The 21675-nt window shown below is 35.8% G+C and overlaps 1 pseudogene; it reads left to right on the top strand.

Moving 5' to 3' along the window:
* Positions 1-1119: 1119 nt before the first annotated feature.
* LOC149255593 (plasma membrane ATPase 1-like) lies at positions 1120-4516 on the top strand (annotated as a pseudogene).
* Positions 4517-21675: the final 17159 nt, after the last annotated feature.

Raw genomic sequence — 21675 nt, forward strand, 5'->3', positions numbered from 1 at the left:
GTTTAAATTATATTGTTGAATACAACAAATGCAACATCAGATGAGCAATAATTTTGTATCTATGGCTGCTGAATGCGAACACCAAAGGTTCCATAGATTGATTAAACATGGTGCTTATTATCCAGTGAAGTTAAATGACAAATTGTATATTGAATCAGTTACTCATTTCTGTTTCTTCCTATGTTATGCCTGAAAGCTATGAAGTTCTGGAGGTGGCATCTCTTATTTGTTTTTTTTCCCAATTTTCCCTAGTTTCAGATACATACACTGAAATGCTACATTGCAAAAATGAACTTCCATGGGCTTAACTGCCAAATTCCACCAAACTATTTAGCACTTTCAACCTAGCCTCCTCTCTCTTTGCTACTCTGCTATACACGTTGGGTTGGATTATAGGGAATTGGAACCCTGGTGAACAGTTGTAATGGTACGTTTATCTTACTACAAAATCGAAATGCATAGATGTCCCAAGTATCAATAGCTGATTTAGTAGCTAAATATATCAAAGTATTAATAGCTTAATATCTGCTTTAATAGCTAAACCTAAATAATCCATACCTAGGATAGATCTATTAAGTATTAATAATTTATTTTCCCTGTATAGATCTATTAATTATTAATAATTTATTTAATTTGCTGTACTATGGCACTTTCCTCTATTAAATTAAGTACTGCAAACTACTTAGAAGCAATATGTTACCATACCACGTAAACTTTATAAATAGCACCAAACTATATGGACTTTAAAATGAATTTATGTTGTTTGAAGACGGAATTATGGCATAGTGCTAGATACAAAATCTACTGATAACTAGCTATGATAAAAGAGCTTTGCTAATCAACGGACAGCTCAGTACATTGCCCTCAAGGCACCACAAAGGTTTGTATTGCATTTGGTATTATTTTATTTTACCTATGTTTCTATTTATTGTTAATTGTACAATTTGCTTAAATTTTTTGCATGTTATTAAACAGATGTGATCCAAAGTCAAACGTAGAGTTATATTTTCGAAGCGAATGCTACAGGGTGACTGCTTTGGGTAAAATCTGGTAGCACTACCAGGAAAGAATTTATCCCAGACACCATCTGAATATGCCATAGATCTGAAGAGTGCTGACATGGTTTCCAATTTACAATCTGAAGAGTGCTCACATGGTTTCCAATCTACAAAGCGCGAAGGAGAGAATGGCCGATATACATTTCTGGTAACTTCCACAGAATTTGCAAACGTCGAGCTGAGTAGTGATGTAGAGAATGACTGATATACATTTCTCTGGTTAACTTCAACAGATTTCTCAGATTCCTCTCACGTTGGTGCCCTACCTGCATTAACTACGTTTGCACTAAATCTGGAGTGATCTGCGTAACTGCATCAAGTACAACGAGTTGTGAGAGGGGATGGGATCGATGTCCATAGATGGATAACTCTGATTTTCATTAATTCCAATTTCGATATAAAAACACCAAAGGGTGAAACGTATCACTCAGGTCAAATCTCTATTTCTAAATTAATTCGAATTTCGAATTCAAAAAACGAGAAGTTCCTCGCTTTGCTCAGCTGGCTCAAATCCCCATTTTTAGAGATTAACGTTCAAATCCATGGCCCATATTTTCTCTGTTTTTGAAAACTCTTGGCTATTTACACCACAAATATCATGTTGTTACTTTTATATGTTCTATTTTTTTTTTTCTATGGTTTTTTCTTCTTTGCAAGGGCTTTTCCTAGTCGAACCTACAATGTGTACATTCAGTTTATCAAACATGTCTATCTGCCTGTCTTGACTCTTCAACATGCTTGCATAATATACCCCCATTGATCAATCCATGAACTAAACACATATCTTTAAACTGTGGCCATTCCTTCTGATAATTGTATTTTTTTGGCAAATTGGTCATGGTTATTCTTTTGTTTTTTCATCATTAATAATATTTGCTAGTACTGTTGCTAATTTTGTGTTTTCTGTGTTCATTTGATAGTAAATAGTAGTGTGGCATTTGGTCTCTCCCATTGGATATCGTTCCCCTCTATTGTATTTTTAGTAGTTCACAGTATTACTTCATCCTTATGGTTCCTGTGCATATTATCGGAAAAGAAGATGGCTTCTTGTTCTACTGTGTCACAATATTTCTCTCTTGTAGCCAGTATCAGTCAGGGCATACCCTATCCACTCTTTTTAGTTGAGGCTTTAATCATGTAAATTGTATCTTTGCAGGGAAAACCTCCTGACTGGCAAGATTTTGGTGGTATTCTAACATTGCTTGTTATAAACTCTACCATAAGTTTCATAGAGGAAAACAATGCTGGCAATGCTGTTGCAGCACTGATGACTCGGCTGGCTCCAAAGAGCAAGGTCTGTTCACTATCTTTTGTATGAGTGGCAGCCCCCATATTTTCTGTTTTCTATCCTTGGTTTTGCAGGGAAGCATGCAATTAGATGTTCAGAATCCTCTTAAGATCATGGGTGCTGCAGTTTTAAATTCCTTGGTTAATGACTTAAGACTTTGAACTTAACAAGTTCTCAGAGATGGACAATGGAGTGAAGAAGATGCAGCAGTGCTTGTTCCTAGTGACATAATCAGCATCAAACTTAGAGATATTGTTCTTGCGCATGCACTTCTTCTTGAAGGAGATCCTTTAAAGATTGATCAGGTCTTAATCCAATCATTTTCTTTACTTCTTATTTTTTATTACAAGTGCTGGAATTTTCGGTATGCTTTTATATGGTTTCTAGGATTAACTTCGACTATTTTGGTACTTTTCCTGAGCCACGTTTTATGACAATATTTTTGAATGTGTGTAGTCTGCCCTCAGTGGTCAGTCATTACCAGTAACAAAGGGTCCTGGCAATGGGGTTTATTCTGGCTCTACTTGCAAACAGGGTGAACTTGAATGTGTTGTCATTGCTACTGGGGTCCATACCTTTTTTGGTAAACCAGCACATATTGTCAACAATACAAACCAAGTTGGCCACTTCCAAAAGGTTGGTATTTATTCTGGACTTCTGATTCTTTTTTTGTCCTTTCTCTTATTTCATAAATACATAATTTTTGGTGATACTGCAGTTGTACCAAATTGGCTAGTTAGGGTCCGTGGTAATATTGGATGATCCAGTACTGTTAGTTTCCTTCAAACAAGTATCAATTACTAATTGTTGTCATGAATAGGTTTTCACGAAAGGATATGACAAGGATGTTGTTGTCCTGATGGCTGCAAGAGCATCCAGAACAGAGAATCAAGATGCCATTGATGCAGCAATTGTTGGGATGCTTACGGATCCTAAGGAGGCAAGTATTTTTTTTATGTCATCATATTAAATTTTAGTTGATAAGCAGGCCTATGCTTATTTTACTGATTTGTATCTTTTGTTGTGGCTTTTAACATCCATGGATCTAAAAGGCGTGGGCAACCATTCAAGAGGTCCATTTTCTTCCTTTTAATCCAACTGACAAGAGGACAGCTCTCACTTATATTGACAATGAAGGGAAAATGCATCAAGTTAGTAAATGTGCTCCAGAGCAAGTATTGTTCTTTGGAAGTTTGACCTTCTTCATTAGACTTGGTAATGGGCTGTATTGTTTAGAAAGTGCTTCAAAACTTATTTGTACACATTCTATTAAAACTGAAATGACCAAATACCTTCTGCTAGATTCTTAACCTCGCACATAATAAGCCACAAATTGACCGGCGAGTTCATACAGTTATTGACAACTTTGCTGAACGAGGACTTTGCTCTCTTGCAGTTGCATATCAAGTTAATAATATGGCTTCTTTTGCTTTATCCGTGGGCTGAATCTTCCCGGTAAGTTCTTCTTGTTGATTATGTATATCTTTATAGCTATCTCAAAATCTTTGCAGCAAGTTCCAAAGGGCAGGAAGGAGAGTCCAGGAGGTCCCTAGCATTTTATTGGATTGATGCCTCTTTTTGATCCCCCACGCCATGACAGTGTTGAAAAAATCACAAGGGCTCTTAATCTTGGTGTAAATGTCAAAATGATCACAGGTATGGTGAGGTTATGGTGTCATCAGTTTCACTACTTTTTTTGTAATGCAACGAGCCAACATTTAACTATTTACTTGCAAATGTTCATCAGGAGATCAATTGGCTATTGCCAAGGAGACAGGTCGCCGACTGGACATGGGTACAAACATGTATCCATCATCCTCTTTACTAGGTCAGGACAAAGATGAATCAATTGCAGCTTCGCCAGTTGATGAACTGATAGAGAAGGCTAATGGTTTTGCTGGTGTTTTCCCTGGTGAGCAACAATTATCTTTTACTTCTGTGTTTTTTCAGATACTTTTATTTTTTCATTTCCTTAATTAGTGTTTGATTCCATATCCTTCCTGATTTTGACTGGTCATTGCAGAGCATAAGTACGAGATTGTTAAACGATTGCAGGCTAAAAAAGGCAGACATAGGAATTGTTGTTGCTGATGCAACTCATGCAACAAGAAGTGCTTCTAACATAGTCCAGTCAACAAACTGGCCCCATAGCTATTTTGTTACTATGTAATATTTGCATCCACTGTGAAATGATTTACAACTGAGAGTACTTGCCTGGCTTGAGCGACTTATATGAATCACTGGTTTTAAGGTTTAAAGATTGATTTATATGAATTATTGGTTTTAAGATTTAAAGATATTTTTCAGTCTAGGCAATTAATTTTTCAGTCAAGATTGAACAAAATGCTTATTTGTGGTTGAGCATTATTGAAAGGGATCACTTTGTATCTCCAAACCCTGTTCCTAAATGATTTTCTGCATTTCTGTTTAGCATCTTCATTCAAATAAAGCTTCTTTAAGTTCATAATCGTTCTTGTCATACCTGGACAGATGGATGCAAATGGTCGCTGCTCTGCAGCATGTAGGCCAGTCAACAAACTGGCCCCACAGCTATTTTGTTACTATGTAATATTTGCATCCACTGTGAAATGATTTACAGCTGAGAGTACCTGCCTGCCTTTAGCAACTTATATGAATTACTTATTTGTGGTTCACTCCATTTATTCCTTGACCTCTACCTCCCATCCTCTCCAGACTTGGAACAATTTCCGCCAAACCAACTTTTCTAAGTTCTGCAATTCCCTGCAGACCCCGACAGGGACTACCGCCACGACAGTGGCTCCTTGTTTATAAGAAAATTACGTTATATAATAAAATTTGGTAAATAGGTTCACGCAAATATTGGAAAATTGGAAAAAACAATTATATTATATAATTTACATGGGAGCATCTTAATTTTTTTTTTAAATGTTTTATTTAAAACAAAAATACACTTGGTTTATAAGTTATAAAAATAATTAAAAAATTATGATATGTTTATATTAATTTTTTTGAAGAAAATTATATTATATAATATAATTTAGTAACCTATTTTTTATTTATATTATGATAAATTTTCTTTATTTTTTTTATATATTTTTAATTTATTAAATCTTAAAATATTTTTAATATAATTATTTATGATATATATTGTCAAAAATTTATGTACAAAATTGATTAAAACAAGACTAAAAATTGCGCTACATGGCCCTATGGACTAACTTAACATAAAACCAAAAACATATGTATGTAGGTTGTAGCAAGACAAACCAACTAACTCACATCAAAAAAATAAGTTATGGATACGATGAGACTTGAATTATCAGCTTACATGCGCTTACGGTCGTGCAAGAAGACTCACTCAATTTGTTGCAGGCACTAATCCATAATTTCATAGATTAAATGTTGTTCCTCCATCTTGAGGAGGAACTCATCTCGATTTGCATTTCGATCAAATAAAACTTCCCCAACATTTCTTTCAACTGCTAATACAACTCCATAGTGAGTAGATATTGGTTGCACCTCCCTCTCTCTGAGCCCAAACCAGATATGTAATGAGAGATGGATTCAAAGACCTCTTTGTATGATATATAATCACTTTCATTTACCACCTTCTACTCAATATCCTCAATTTCTTGTAGTACTTCTTGTGATATATGTGCCTTATTTATCTAGATTGGATCACTATATTATTTTTCATCCATATCAACACTTTCAAAGTGGAAAAAGTGGAGGAATAAGCTCACGGGACCATTTTTACCACTAGGGCCTAGTTTGGCAAATTATAGTTTAAATTTTTTGGGGAGAATTTTGAGGTATTAAATGATAATTTTGGGGGATTAAACTTCTCTAATGCAACACCATTTTTTATCTTCTACACATACAGACCTTTCCAATGGTGCAAAAATTGTGTCAATTGGAATCTCTGTGCAAAAGTTATGCGACATGGAAATTGACCTTCCTATTTTCACCACCATAACTTGAGAGCATGCCACGTCAGCCCCATAACTCATGGAAAATGGGTTGGCCACATGGTTACGATGAAGAAAAATCTAGGATAGTTGACATTGTAACTTTGGTTAAGAGTTGAGGTAGTCAAACCTAACCACTAGTAGGTTATTAGGTTGTGGTATAACTAGGCCATTAGAAGGAAAAGAGGTTTCATTCTTTTCGAGTGCATTTGTTCCATAAATGAGCAAAAATATATGAGAGAGATAGGAGATAGAGCACACACAAAGGATTTGTGCAATGTATTAGCCCACGGGCCAAAAGCCATACTTCTTTATAATTGCAGTTTGGGCTTAAGAATACATATTTCCCTTAACCATCTCCTTGAAACATTTCTCTTGCAATAACATTTATGAAAGAACGTCATCTTATTCATTAGAATTACAATGAATAATTAACAACGTTTTATCATAAGGAAATGTTGTTTTTAGTCTTTTTCTTAGAGGGAGGGGGATATCAACATCCATCATATCTTCTGTAGATTTTCTAACATTACGGGGATGTTTTAGGCTATTTACCTCATGTTTTGTACTAGCGATTTTTGGTCAGGGTTTGTTGTAGAACTTTGAGTCCATATATCTTTGTTAGCCTTTTTGACTTTATCCTTTATGGGAGAGTGAAAATAAGGAGAAAATTTTATTGACATCCTCATATTGGAAATAAACTAATAAGGGTCATATTTCCATTCTTCATGTTCTTCAAACACAAAAGCCTTTAACATGTTTTCAATAATTGGGAGAGTTGTATGTGAATTAATAGTAAAATAAAACAACTCAGGGGGGATATCAAATTTATATTTCTTTCCCTTAGATGTAAAATGTAAGCCATTATAATGAATTCTTTATCGGATATACTCTAAAGAAAAAACTTGAGGGTTTAAATAAACAAGGAGCCTATATAGCTTAATCTCAATACCATAGATTCTAAAAATTCTATAGTTTTTTTCAATGTACCAATATCCACACTTTAATTTTTCATTCATATGCAAGTGAAACTTGTATTAATTAGGGATTATTAGAGGAGGATGACCAAAGAATAGACTATAAAATGTGGACATGAATTTGTCAATGAATATTTGATAACCATAAGGTTGATTAATGAATACCACAACATGTGTCCATTCAAAGAGAAATTTCTCCTCTCCCAACTAATTTCTATATTTTAACACTAAGTACTCAAAATGGGAGGACTACAAAGCTAATAGAAGATAAACAAGGTAAGAATTATACTTGAAATTCCTTTCTTCTAACAATAATGTAAGCTAGTCATGAATCCCATTAGCAATAAATAAAGGAAAATTAAACCTGGTAAATAGTGAAATCTTATGTATAAAGCCCATCTTGATTGAATCAACACTCAAATCATCATAATAACATAAAACCAAATTGATCATGGATATTGGGTCTCTAGTAGTTCCATTAAAAACTTCCCTCTTTAAAGGAAGTCTAATCTTTGTAATGTTTCCATGCTCGTTTACTAATTTCCTTAGAAACTTGGTTTTCTCGGTATCAACAAGGGTTTTGAAGTGACGCTCAACATCATCTTCTTCGATGAGTTTAGAAATAACAGGAAAAAGAATCATATTGATTAAGTCTTTCTCGATGATCGAAAGGACCACCTATAACTGCTGATTATCTTTAAAAGCCATTTGATCAAGGTTGTAAAATTCAACACATAAATGCACTAATTCAGGGAAAGGAAAGTTTTCGGAAAACATAGCTTGAGGGAGATTGCTTTCCCATATATGGAACAAGTCAAAATGTTCACTGAATTTCCAAAATTCAGAATGAAGGTTGTCCATCCTTTTACGAATCAAGCTAGGGTTGAAAGGTCTTTATCTTTAACAATTATCGATTTTGACACATATTTTTTTCAAGAACTTTCTTTTAAAGCATTCCCCTCTTCCTAGGCACATTTTAATAGAACTTATTATGGAAAAGGGAGTATGGTGAGGCGTAAATACTTTTAATTAATTCTTTCTAATTTGTCCCTATAAACTAGTAGGTTTTACCCTTTCGTTTTCTTTCCTTCTTAAACATAATGAGAAAAATAATACATATAATTTGCTTTAATATACCTTAATCAAGGCATTAAAGGTAACACACATGGGCTACAAAATTAATTAACTCGATGGTACCTGCACCATTAATGTGCATTTAATTACATGGCACGACTAATACCATCGGTGGTTTCACCTGCGGCCTCAACTGGTTTCACGCCTTCAGAAATCTGGGTGAAACTTACCTAGGTGGCCCTTCATATTGGATGGTGGTTTGGCCATTTTTCCACATTGGGAGTTACAACACCTGCTCTTCAATTGTTTTTCAACAACGAGAATAGAAACACCAAGGTACCTTGGGTGTTACACTGATGATATAAGGGTGTTGTTGCAACAAAAAAGTGTTGACGCAACATAATAGGGTATTGTAACAACTATCTTTTATTGTTGCTTCAAGAGTACCTACCTAAAGTGATTCTCATATATTCTCATAGATTTGCATAAAAAAATAAATTCCTTCCTAAATGCATGATAATGAACAATATTTCATCTCACTACACGGCGCCGAAGATGAACCCTACCTGCAGAGCCGCCGCCTCCTCGCCTTCGGCCACCATCTGGCCTTTGGACAGCTCTGTTTATGCAGGAGAAGTGCGATTTATTCAAGGACCTCCGCTCCATTGCATTACTGATACGCCGGGTCTCCATTACATTCTGAAAGCACCCCTCCCCCTCCTTTGCTTCGCCTTCGGCCCTGAAGATGCTAGATCTGGGACCTCTACTGCCGCATCTCGTGCCAGCCGCCTCCTTCAGAATGCAGATGCGGCGGCTGAGGAAGAAGACGCAGATTTTTCTCTTGTTTCTCCTCAGGCGGCGGCTCCCGGGAGGAATTACTCTGTTCTAGAAGGCTGCTCTCTCATTTCAGTGCCTTCTCTGTCACCCCAGAACAGCCAATACTCTGTTCCAGATCTTCAGAATTTTTCAAATTTCCTGGTTCGGCTTGAACGGATCTTCTGGAAACCCTTCTGGGCAGAACGCATTGATAGATTCAATATTTTTTGGACCCTTTCCTCTTCTCCTCATATTCCCCTGCGGCAAGTTCAGGAGGAGAAGACCCTTCAAAGCTTCAGCCTTCTCTCGCCTGGGATATGCAAAGGAAAGCAGAACCCTGATCTTTCTGTTGAGTTCCAGATACAGATCAAGCTTATCTCCGGAAAAACTCTGCTACTTTGGGTGAGCTCGTCAAACCTGGTGCAGGACCTCAAGCATGCTCTGGATCTCAAGCTGGGGATACCCTCTGCAGCTCAACGACTTCTCCATGAAGGTAAACAACTTGAGGATCCTCTCCCCCTGTCTTTTTACAGCATTAAAAGAAATGCAACCATTACTCTTTCCCTTCGCTTGAGAGGGGGAGTTGTTGGACAGTCATCCTCAGCGAAGAAGTTTTCATACAAAGACGTTGTCCATGCTCAGATGCCTAAGAACACTGCTCCACCAGTTCAGGCACCCAAGCCTTTTCTGGTGGACAAATTGGAGGAAACCCCCTCCATTGAAATCATGCATCCATCGCTGGATGAGCAAACCCAAACGTTTGAAGAACAAGCCATCATTTGCAGGTTCAATGGGCTATGGCCGCGCACAGTAGACCTCTACCAATGGATTCACTCTACCTGGACCAACAATTGCAAGGTGCTGCTATGCTCAAAGGGCTTCTTCATTGTAGTGTTTGTTCTAGATGAGGACTACCAGAAAGCTTTAACAGCAGGCCCGTGGTTCTGGGGCTCAGCAGGTTTATTCCTCACCCCTTGGTTCCCAGATTTCGATCCCTCTACAGCAGTCATCACCAAGCTCCCCATCTGGGTAAGACTTCCAAATCTCCCAGCGCACCTATGGCATTTTGCAGTATTCCAAGGGATCGGAAATTCTCTAGGCCGCTTTCTAGACACAGACGTATCAAGAGGGGAAAAAGGAATATATACCTTTGCCAGAATCTGTGCAGAGATAGACATGAGCAAAGGTCTTCCTGACCAGATCAATCTCAAAATTGGAGACTTTCATTGGACTCAAACCCTGGACTATGAGAACACAACATTTCGTTGCCGTAACTGCCATCACACAGGGCACCTTAAGGGCTCTTGTCCCACGATGCCTGCCCAAAAGAAGAAAGTCAGTCCCAAGCAGAAATCCAAAAGCTGGAAGCCTCATGATCCTCCCCCCATGGACGACTTCGATTTCAGCTCGGATGAAGAGGAAGAGGTTGAGGAAGGAATGGAAGCTACACCGGCACAGGATCCGCCCTTGACCGATCCTGAGGTTTCGTCTGTCCCTCCATTCTCACAGAAAAGAAATCATGAGTCCTCCACCTCGGACTCAGACAAGGAACCCTCCCAGTCAGCTCAGCTCAGTGTGCAAATCATACCGGTTCAGCAAAGTCCTCTTGAGTGGGTCAAAGTTGGTAAAAAGAAAGGGAAAAAATGTCGTATAAATGATTCTACACATGTTGGGTAGAACCCTCTGTTCGGCTCTGGCCCATCTGTTCTCCTTGTTTCTTTGTGCTCAGCATAGCTCTCTTCTCTTTTCCTTTTTAGGGGCCGAGGTGGATAGCCTATCCTTTCCGGCAGCCTGTGTTCTTGCCTCTCTTGGCTGTATCTTCTTATTGTACCATACTTCCTCTTAATAGAATTAGTTTTTACTGAGAAAAAAAAAATAATGAACATTAAAATGACATAATTGGAAGATAATTGTACTTTGATATCCATATCTCATGGAATCAACATTCTTGATTGTTGCTTCACATATCTCTCTATGTCGAAAAATCTTGCATATGTTCATACCTAAGCCACATGATCATGCTACACAAGTACCTAAAATGGGCTCACTTGACTTGAGTAGAATGCTACTTGTATGCACAACCTTCCTCTATGACACATACATACATTCGAAACTACCATCTTTTACCCCTCCTATTGTATGAGTGGTAACCATGTGATTTCCATCACATGCTAGAGATTTCAACATGAGAACCACTCTTCCAATGGCATGATGTTCTAGTTCACACTTGAATTTAAGTACTTTCAAAATTTTGTCATCGATGGGTTTTATGCCAAAGATCTTGCTACATGATGGTTTTATGCATATTGGATATGCCCACCCTTGATGATTACATGATGATGTTAGTATGGTTTAGTTGTTTTGGCATGGAGATTAGATTTTATACAAAATGGGAGCACCTTAAAGCTTTATTATCCATGATGATTATGATGATGATGAGGCTTGATGTATTATATATCACAATATATTTCATTTTTTCTCATGTATGATTATATTTTCTCATATATTTTTAAGGAATGTGGTCATTGGTGAAATATGAAAATGGATCATAACATGCTAAATTTTTATTATTTTCCTTGTTATACAATAGTGGATCATATTCTTCCTCTAAATAAGTATTGCCACTCCTGAGAAAATTATAATACCAAAGACCTAGGAAGGTGTAGTGTATCCACTATCCTCAACCATCTTTTACTCCGTGTCATTTTCCCTATCACTTCCATTAGCATTCATCATATTTTGCTCATGGTTGAATTATCATATGTCATAGAAACATTCATAGTTAATAAGATCAAGGTTAATACTTAATCAAAACGAAAAGCCAAATAATAAAGTTCAAGCCATGTCACTTTGCAAAAAAAAATAAATGCTCCAACTCCCATGCTTAACAATATTGGGTTTAATATGAGGTTGTTTGATATTAAGTTTATAATATTGGATTTGTAATATTAATTTTAATATATTAATATATTATAATGTATTAATATATTATAGTTAGTCAACCACAAATACATAATGTGGTTGATATACATCAATAAACATATATCACATTAATAATGATAAAGTGTATGATAAAAATTTAGTATTAATTAATATATAATTATAATATTAAGTTATAATATTATTATATTAAAATTGTAATATATTAAGGGAAAAGTCTTAACATCAAACCTAATATTATAATTAGGTTTTTGAAATATTAAAAACCTAATTATAATATTAGGTTTGATGTTAAGACTTCTCCATTAATATATTACAATTTTAATATAATAATATTATAACCTAATATTATAATTATATATTAATTAATATCAAATCTTTACCATACACTTTAATATTAATGTGATATATGTTTATTGATGTCTATCAACCACATTATGTATATGTGGTTGACTAGTGTATATCAACTCTATTTTTATATCAAAATTTGTGTTAAAATATCATATTAAAGTTTTGAATCTTTAGAAAAAAACTTAACGCCCATATTGTGGATATTTTAAACATTATGTATATGTGAGTGATTAGTGTATATCCACTCTATTTTTATATAAAAAAATTGTTAAAAAATCATATTAAACTTTTGAATCTTGGCAACTTAACACCCATGTTGTTAATCTTTTAAGCATTTTAGTGTTAAATAATAAACAATTACTAATAAAGTAAATTTTATCCCAAAAACTTCAACATCAATTAAGAATAAATATATTTTCCAAGGATATTCTATTAACTGATTGAATGAGTCAAAAGTTGAAACAAGTGTCCAAATGGTGCAGATTGAAGATTGTTTGGCGTGGTGCTGCCATTGACATGAACGGTTGATCCATCAGCCTCAAAGTTCACGTGCTTAGCTCGTCTTATTAAGGAATGACAGTCGACCGCACGATAAGGTAACGATAGGAACTTCGACATTGAAATATATATATATATACCAAAGCTATTTATAAGATTTGAATCCATAATATAAAATTAGCTTAAGAAAGGAGGTATGGTTTAAGTTTAATTAAATTATTTTAATTTATTAATAATTATTAGATGGATAGTAAGAATTTAATTTCTATATAATATTTTAAAATATTTTTAATAATAGTTACATATTATAAATTAAAATATTATAAATTAAAACTTAATAGTATATTATATAAAAATTTAAATGTATATTATTGATCAAAATATGTTGTATTAAATTTAAATTTGTAAAAAAATTATTTAAATTTTTACTTGTGCTTGTATTGACCTCTAATAATTATAATAATAGAAACAAATAAATCTAATCCTGTAAATATAAATTAATAAAACCATATATACGTAAATGTATTAATGTGGATGTAATTCTACCATAAAAAAAACATATATACTAATAATAGAATGTGTCACTTCCTACTCACATAGATGTCTTTGCTAGAAATTTGATATACATTCTACAATATATATTTTGAGTATTTATATTGTTTGTATTTTTTGAAGTGTGGAATAGAATGTGTCACTTCTTGCTCACATAGATGTCTTTGCTAGAGCTTTGATATACCTTCTACAATATATATTTTGAGTATTAGATTGTTTGTACTATTTTTACTTCATAAATTTCTTGCACTTCTCTACATGTGAGGATATTTGGGTGTGTAGAGGTTGCTATCAAGGGAGCTTTAGAAATGGGCAGATGAGGCCTCAGAATGAGTTGGTTGTGTGTTCTAATTTTTCTGTCTAGATTGGCTCTTTCAAATGCTCATCAAAAATCAGTTCCTGTAATACCGTTTTTTGTCGTTGCGCAGTATGAGGGTCCCTGGGTCTAATTTCAGTTGACGATAAGGGCATTTTGTGTTTTCTGGTTTTGCAGTCCACCCCCAAGTGAACCTCAGTTCTATTTTTTTCTTTCCATGAAAATATTTTTACCATATACCCATTGTGTTTTGACCTTGTGAGCTGCATCTGGACAAAGGCTAGTTATTCCATTCTTTAAAGGTTGAAGTTTATGCTTTAAGAGAGAGAGAACTAGCTCTTAATGCATGGGAATGTATGTTTAAATTGGCATATTGTTCTGGTGTGGATTTGCAACAACACTGTGCATTTGTTTTCTTAACACTTTGCCCATTTGTTTGGTTGAATAATGGAGAAAATTCATGGCTTATTAGGGTTACTGAAAACTCTAATCAGGTCCACTGCTAACAGCATAGTAAAAATAAGCAAAGCCTCTCTTTCGGAAATTCAAACCTGTCTGCAAAATGCACATGAAAAGATAGAGTTTCTACAACTTGAATCACAATTGTAGCAGGAAGAATTACAACAACGGAGTCATCATTCTAAACCTGTTTTTGTTTAGAACATCGAAACAAACTCCCATAAGTAACAAATTGATTCAGATCTAGTTCCCAATGAAGCAGCAAAGTCACATGCAGATGCAAAAGTTCAGTATGCACTTCCCAAGCCCATCATCAAAGCTTGGGAAGAGCTTGTCCACAACAAGCATAGAACAGGTCTTGGATATTGCAAGGATGTTTCCTTTCATATTCCAGATTACTCAAAGCCCATCAAATTACAGAGTGTTGGATTTCTTCTTGATGGTTCACCTTCACCTCTTCCAGATTCTGCTCCTCCACATTCACAGTCAAAAGTTGTTAAATGCCAACAATGTGATCGAGTTGGCCATATGAAATATCACTGTTTTGATCTTCATCCATGTGAGAATTGTCATAAAACTACTCACTCTTCAAACATATGTTTCAGAAACAAGCCTCGTAGAAGAACAAATATTCATCTTGGATGGATCGCTTCTTAGCAATGGGCTTCAACAGCGAAGAAGATATTCCAGTCATATGTCAGAACTTGTTCTACAGTATTGAATAATCTTGCAGACAAGTTTTCTCCATCATCTCACCTTGTATATGACAGGGGGGAATGATGGTCATCTACAAGATTCAAAGACACATCAAGCAAGCCTAAACCACAACCTGCCATACCAGATTCAGAGTTGTATCCAGAGACAAAGTTTCCACTAAGCATGCCTCAATTGATGATTATCCTTAAACCATCTATGCGGGGTTGAGACATCTCTTCAAAGAATTGGGGACACTTCCTCTAGTATAAGACTTCAGCTTCTTGCCAGTTTTGGAAGAGTTCCAGGAATTACGTTAAGCATTTCAAAGTTGGTGGTCATCCTAAACCACCGCAAGTTGTAGACTTCCCTATTTCATGTTGAAGGTCTCCCTCTCCAAATCATTAGGAGAAATTCCTCTAGCAGAAGACCTCAGCCTCATGCCATATTTGGAAGAGTTCCAGGAACGACACTAAGTGTTCCAGTGTTGGTGGTCATTCTTAAACCACCCCCCTTATACCGACATTTCAGAGAGCAAATTCAACCTAGAGTTGCCATCCATTTTTTGCACAGTGTGTATTACAACTCTCTTCTTGGACTCATACATACCCCTTCGGATTAAGGGGGGGAATGTTGGACACCTAATCCTCTAAGGGTTGGTGTGGAAGCTGAATAGCTAAAGGGAGTCCAAGGGACCACTTGGAATATGAAACCAAGGGTCACTCCTATGTATTATAACTATGTACCATTGTCAATAAGATATCCAACTCAATGCTTATAATTCATATTCTGTGTCTTCCATGTATGTGTTTAAAAAAGAAAATTCTATGAGCAAGATCCCCAGGTTGACCCTCCCCCCTTGGTCAACATTCATACTGAGCTCTTCACGGTGCAAGAGGTAGAGATGGGTATCAAGCAGTTAGGCATTGGAAAATCAAAAGACTTAGTTGAACTCCAAGAAGAATATATAAAGTGGGGCTCAAATATCCTTGCACCTCACATTACAAAAATTTTCAACAACATCATACAATTAGGGCTCCCCACAAATTGGTCAACTAGTTTGGAAATACCTCTTTTCAAGAGTGGTGACATCGATAATCCCTCCAATTATAGGACCATCATGATAAACCCTTTATTTTCAAAGCTATTTGGAAGCATGCTAGAAAATAAAATTACCAAGTGGGCAAAAGAATAGATAAGCGTGCTAAAGGGCAAGGTGGTTTTAGACCTAAACATTCCATAGTTGATCATTTTATAACTTTAAGGCACACCATTGAAAAATTTTGGGAGAAAAAGGAAGAAGTCTTGTATTGCTTTGTTGATTTCCAAAAAGTGTTTGACTTTGTTCCTAGGGATAAGCTTTGGCACATAATGGAAGAACCTGGGGTTCCTAAAAATTTGAGAGGAGTTGTGCATAGGCTATATGAAGAGGTGAAATTCAAAATTAGAACTTCAGCAGGCATTTCTGAAAGTTTTAGAAGCGATATCAGGGTCAAGCAGGGTTTCCCATTGTCTCCTACCCTTTTTGGTTTGTATATCGACAAGCTTGAGGAGTGGGTAAATGCGCAAGGGGGTGATGGTATCTATTTGGGAAAATTTGTTATAAGGCTTCTTTTGTATGCAAATGACCTTATTCTGATTGCTAAATCAGTTCTTGGTTTGCAAGAGCACTTACCATCCCTTGAGCATTTTTGTAGACGTGTGGGGATGCAAGTCAATATCAACAAACGAAAGTAGTGGCTTTCTCTAAGAAAAGAAAACATAACCAGCATAAGTTCTACTTTGAAGACAAAATTCTGGAAGAAGTTGCGGATTACAAATACCTCAGAATTGACTTCAACAAAAATCTAAGCTGGGAAGGTCATAGAAAGAAAAGAACCTTGGGGGATTGGAAAGCATTTTATGCTTTTCAAAATAGGTGTAGAGAGGCAGAGTTATGGGACTGGAAAACCACTCAAACTCTTTTTGGGCTTCTAGTGATTCTCTATGGTTTTGAACTATGGGCCAACAATACATCCGACATGCAGTGGAGACAAATTGAGAAAATTTAAAAGCGTTTGATTACAAACAAATTCAAGATTAAAAGTGTTGTTCCTTATGCTATTTTGTTAAGTGAAAGAGGGACTGCTCCTATTGAATAAATTGTTATGGTGCGAGTCTTAAGGTGTTTAAAAAAACTGAGAAAATGGAAGAGGGTAGATGACCTAAGGTTGTCTTTAATGATAGATTGTGCAATAGGAAAAAAACTTGGATGCAACAAAATAACATATGGTTTAGTAAATGGGGTATTTTATTGAACGCACGTCCCATAAATAACAAACAGATAAAAGCTTTTGTTATGGAAATGTTCCACAAGCATACTTGGGATAAGGAGCTAGGAAGAAATAAAAAGTACTATATTGAAGTGTTTAATCCCACTCATAGTCATCAACCAAAAGCAAAGATAGAGGCCAATATATCTTGGAGAGCCAAAATTCTTATTGCTCAGTTAAGGACTAATTCTCATCAACTCCGTTGTGAAACAGGGCACTGGAAAAGACCAAAAGAAGTGTGGGAGGAAAGAGTATGCATTTTTTGTTCTTCCGGAAAAGTGAAAATAGGAAAAAATTTCATTTTAGAATGTGAGGCCTACAAAGACAACAGGGAAAGTTATGCAGATATGTTGGCAGCTAGTTCTTGGGATAATCTATTTAGCGAGGGGTTTGTTGAGAAGTTGAGAGAATTTATTGTGAAGCTTCACAGAAAAAAGGTAGAATACATCAAGCAGATGAAGAAGCAATATGTCTTATAAAATATATTTAGCCTCATAGACGTTAAAATAATTTATTTCTTTCTTCTTCTTTCAAATAGCTATTTTAAGTGATTCATATCAAGCTCCTTGCCTCACCTACAGTATAAAGCAGCTGGAGCACAATCTTTTGGATGACTTCTTTTAAATATGTGGTGGAAAAAATTTTAGCCTCTTCCATTACTTCCTCACTTGGAAAGAGGAACGAAGAAGTCCCAAATAAATTGAGAATGCTTCCGATCTCTCCTTACTCTTTGAATGGAAGAACACAAAAACTCCATTTTATATTTTATATAATTAAAAATTTTATAATAATATATAATCAAATACAATATAAACATGTTTAATTTATAATATTAAAAAAAATATGAAATTTGGAAAATATTTATATAATTATATTAAATTATATATTAACATACTCATATTTAATTAATTAAACATAGTTGACATAAGCTAAAAGTTTCATTTATATCTTCTACATAAACAATTAATAAATATATAATAATAAAAATAATATTAAAAAAGCCTATTACAATAAAATATTATTATTATTATTGATAAAAATAATCAATAATTAAATAATAATAATCATAATAATTTATTAATATTATTATTATTTAATTATTAAATAATAATAATAAAAGAAGAAATAATTATTAATATTAATATTAATTATTAATGGAGTTGTCTTTAGTGCGATTTTTTTGGAGTTTCTGGCACTGGAATCCGACAGGAAAAAAAATAAAAAAAATTGAAGTGAAATCTTGATTTGTTCTAGTTAAATTACTTTTTTGACTGTATATATGGATTCAATACCATGAAAAATTCCTAGGACACTACTATTTTGCAGGGGTTACCCATCAAGCTTGTGATTTCAATGAATTTCTGTAGGATTTTAGAGAAATAAGAGTAGAAAAATATACTAGAAAAGCTTCCAAAAAGTCACACTAAAGACAACTCGATTATTAATTAAATAATAATATTTATCAATTAATTATTAATTATTATTGTAATTATTATTAAATATAATAATAATTATTATTATTATTATTATTATTAATTAATTATTAATGATGACAATGATTAATGTCCACTAAGACCAATGTGGTCTATCAGACCTCAAGAAAAGAGAGTATGATTGTCATTCTTCAAAATCTTCTTTATGTGATCAAAGAGAAGGGAAAGAAGCATTCAAGATCGCTATAGTTGGGTTGGCTTAATAAGTCAAGAAGATTAGAGGTGTGGTTGATGATAGGGAATTGAGAGCAGATGTGGGCAAGAGTCGGGCAATCTAAAAGGAAGTGCTTTTCATCTTCCACCTTCTTAGTATCACAAATTTGACAAATTCTATAATCCCAATGAGTCTTGGGAGTAGACCACCATCCGGTCTCACTCCAAAGCTCATGAGAGTTAGTTCTAATCCTAGCGATGTCCATTTTCTTCTTAGTGCTAGTCAACATAGAGAGATAATTCTAGTTATCGATGGTGGGGTTAATCACCTCCTTATAGTACCCTAACTTCCTTTTACTCTCCAGTTCCTTAGCATCCCACATCTTTTCCTTAAAACTGGAGGTAATAGTATCTTTGATAATGTCCCTTGTTCCCTTGATGATCTCCTCCTTAATCCCCCAAAGGGGTAGCCAAGGCTGAGCATCCTGATGCCACCCGCGCTTGAGGCACAGGTGGGGGTTTTGACTAAAGTTAGAAGCAATTTTTGGGAGCCTCTTGGATTCTATATTGTGAAGCTTCTTCTTATACATCAGATATCTAAACATAGTTGTACTTTCAATGAGGGACAGGCCAAATTCAATCAAAAGGATAGGATAGGGAGTATTTCCCTTGATCTTGAGGTTATAGGTTATGAATTGCTTTTGGATCATCTCAATCTTTCTCCATGACTCCCTAAATAATTAATTATTAATAGATAATTATTAATTATTAATAATAAGTATTAATTGCTATTAATTAATTAATAATTCAGCCTAAAAATTAATTAATTAATAATTAATTTAAAAAATAATACTAACAATAATATTGTTACTAAATATATGTCTACATGGGGTAGCTTAATTGGCAATGGACATGGAAATGAAGTCTCATCGAACTGGAAGCCTTGGGTTCGAATTTTGTGTTATCCAGCCGATCGGGATGATAAGTTGGACATGATGAAGATGTAGTCCTACCAAGCTTACAAAAAAAAATATTGTTACTAAAAATATTAATAATAAGTAATGAATATTATAAACCCTATAACAAATATGGTTAATGATGGTTTATTTTCATATTAAGAATTTTTTTTTGACAATGCGACATTAGACCATGGTTACCATGAATGACCATGGTTGTCACAATGTTACGTTGGACCAAGAGATTGATAAAACTAAGGGATATGAATGCTTTGATTGATAAACAAAAGGGATTGATAATATAAACCCAAGGGATTGATAATATAAATTTAAGGTATTATAAACCCAAATGAATAATATTAAACTCAAGGGATTAATATTATAAACCCAAGGGAATAATAAACTCAATAGGTTCACCCAATCGGGATGCGGGTCGATGTTAGAGAGGCCAGGTTGGGAGTTCATATGTGTAGTACGAAGTCCATAATGACCATCATCCCTCACATTCTCAAGGTAGGGGGTGCAGTGTCCTTCGAAATGAATGCATGGATGGTAAGTGGGCAAGGTTGCGGGGAAGGGAATAAGGTAGGGTGGTGGAGAATTCAAAGCCATTCGACGTGCAGAGCAAGTGAGAACGGATTTGTAGACGGGAGGCAATTCAGAGTTGGGGAAGGTCGACGACAAGAGGGGAACCTTGGTCGCGGACAAAACCCTGAATCTGGGTATGTAATTTGGTCTTGTCTTTGTGTTGATTCTATGATCTAGTTGGGGTTCTGCTAGGGGGAAGGGAAGGGAAAGTGCCAAACGTAATGGGGATTAGAATTGTATGGGTGGCAATGGTGGCGGCAAGGGCATGCCATGGCCTAGTTCTGCATTTTTATTCTCTCCCAATTGAGTCAGAACCATGGATGCGAAGTGGGCAAGTGCAGGCTGCGAAGTTATGTGGGTCTATGCTTAGTTTCTAAGGCCATGGGGATAAGGGATAGTGGCATTGCAATTCCAGGGGGGCTGGGAGCTGAAGAGAGAGGTAGGAAAGAGCTGAGGGCAGGGGGATGGGACTACAACCATGGCAGTAGGATTTAGAGAAACCATTGGGAGAGTGGGAACCCACATGGCACTGAAGGCAAAGCTAGGAACCCTGTGTGGCAAACTTGTCGGAGGGGCAAGTGAAGCCATGACTCTCATCTGCTGGCTGAGGGTGCAAGAAAATGGAATAATTTCATGCTTCCTGCCAGGATTTGGAAGGGCTTGTGGCATTGGCTTGAGACACAGTGGGACGACAGACATATAATCCATAGCAAGGGGGAGGGGTACTATGATGGGCCTTGGGAGAAGAGTCTGAAACCCACCCCCCTCTGGCATCTATGGGCTCTGGGTTACCCTTACACTCACACGGAGAAGTATGGAAGAGAGGAAATTCATGAATGGAAAATGTGGTGTGTTGAGAAAAGTTCGATGAATCTAACTTCATTTGGATGTCAACAGGGCTCTACTGAACAGGTTATGGCCCGAGCAGCGAGAGGATGCGGGTGCGGTAGGAGAGGCCCGACCCCCTAGATAGACAAGGGGTCGAGCACATCAGAAGCTCGCAGGGGTCATAAATCTGTAGAGAACCTCATTGTAGAGGCAACAACAATATATCGAGACAGGACAGACGTGGGAATTCGGAAGTTGATGGAAGACTAGGAAGTGGACATTAAGCAAGAAAGTGAGTTAGAGGATGAGCTTGACAACTAGAGGACAGTAGTCCCAGATCCAGGAATACCGGAGGGAGAATTACTCAGTTTAA

Source organism: Pinus tabuliformis, chromosome 7 (assembly GCF_031772625.1).
Source record: "Pinus tabuliformis cultivar Carrire ecotype Pingquan chromosome 7, CPIR1, whole genome shotgun sequence".
In the NCBI taxonomy this organism is placed as follows: domain Eukaryota; kingdom Viridiplantae; phylum Streptophyta; class Pinopsida; order Pinales; family Pinaceae; genus Pinus; species Pinus tabuliformis.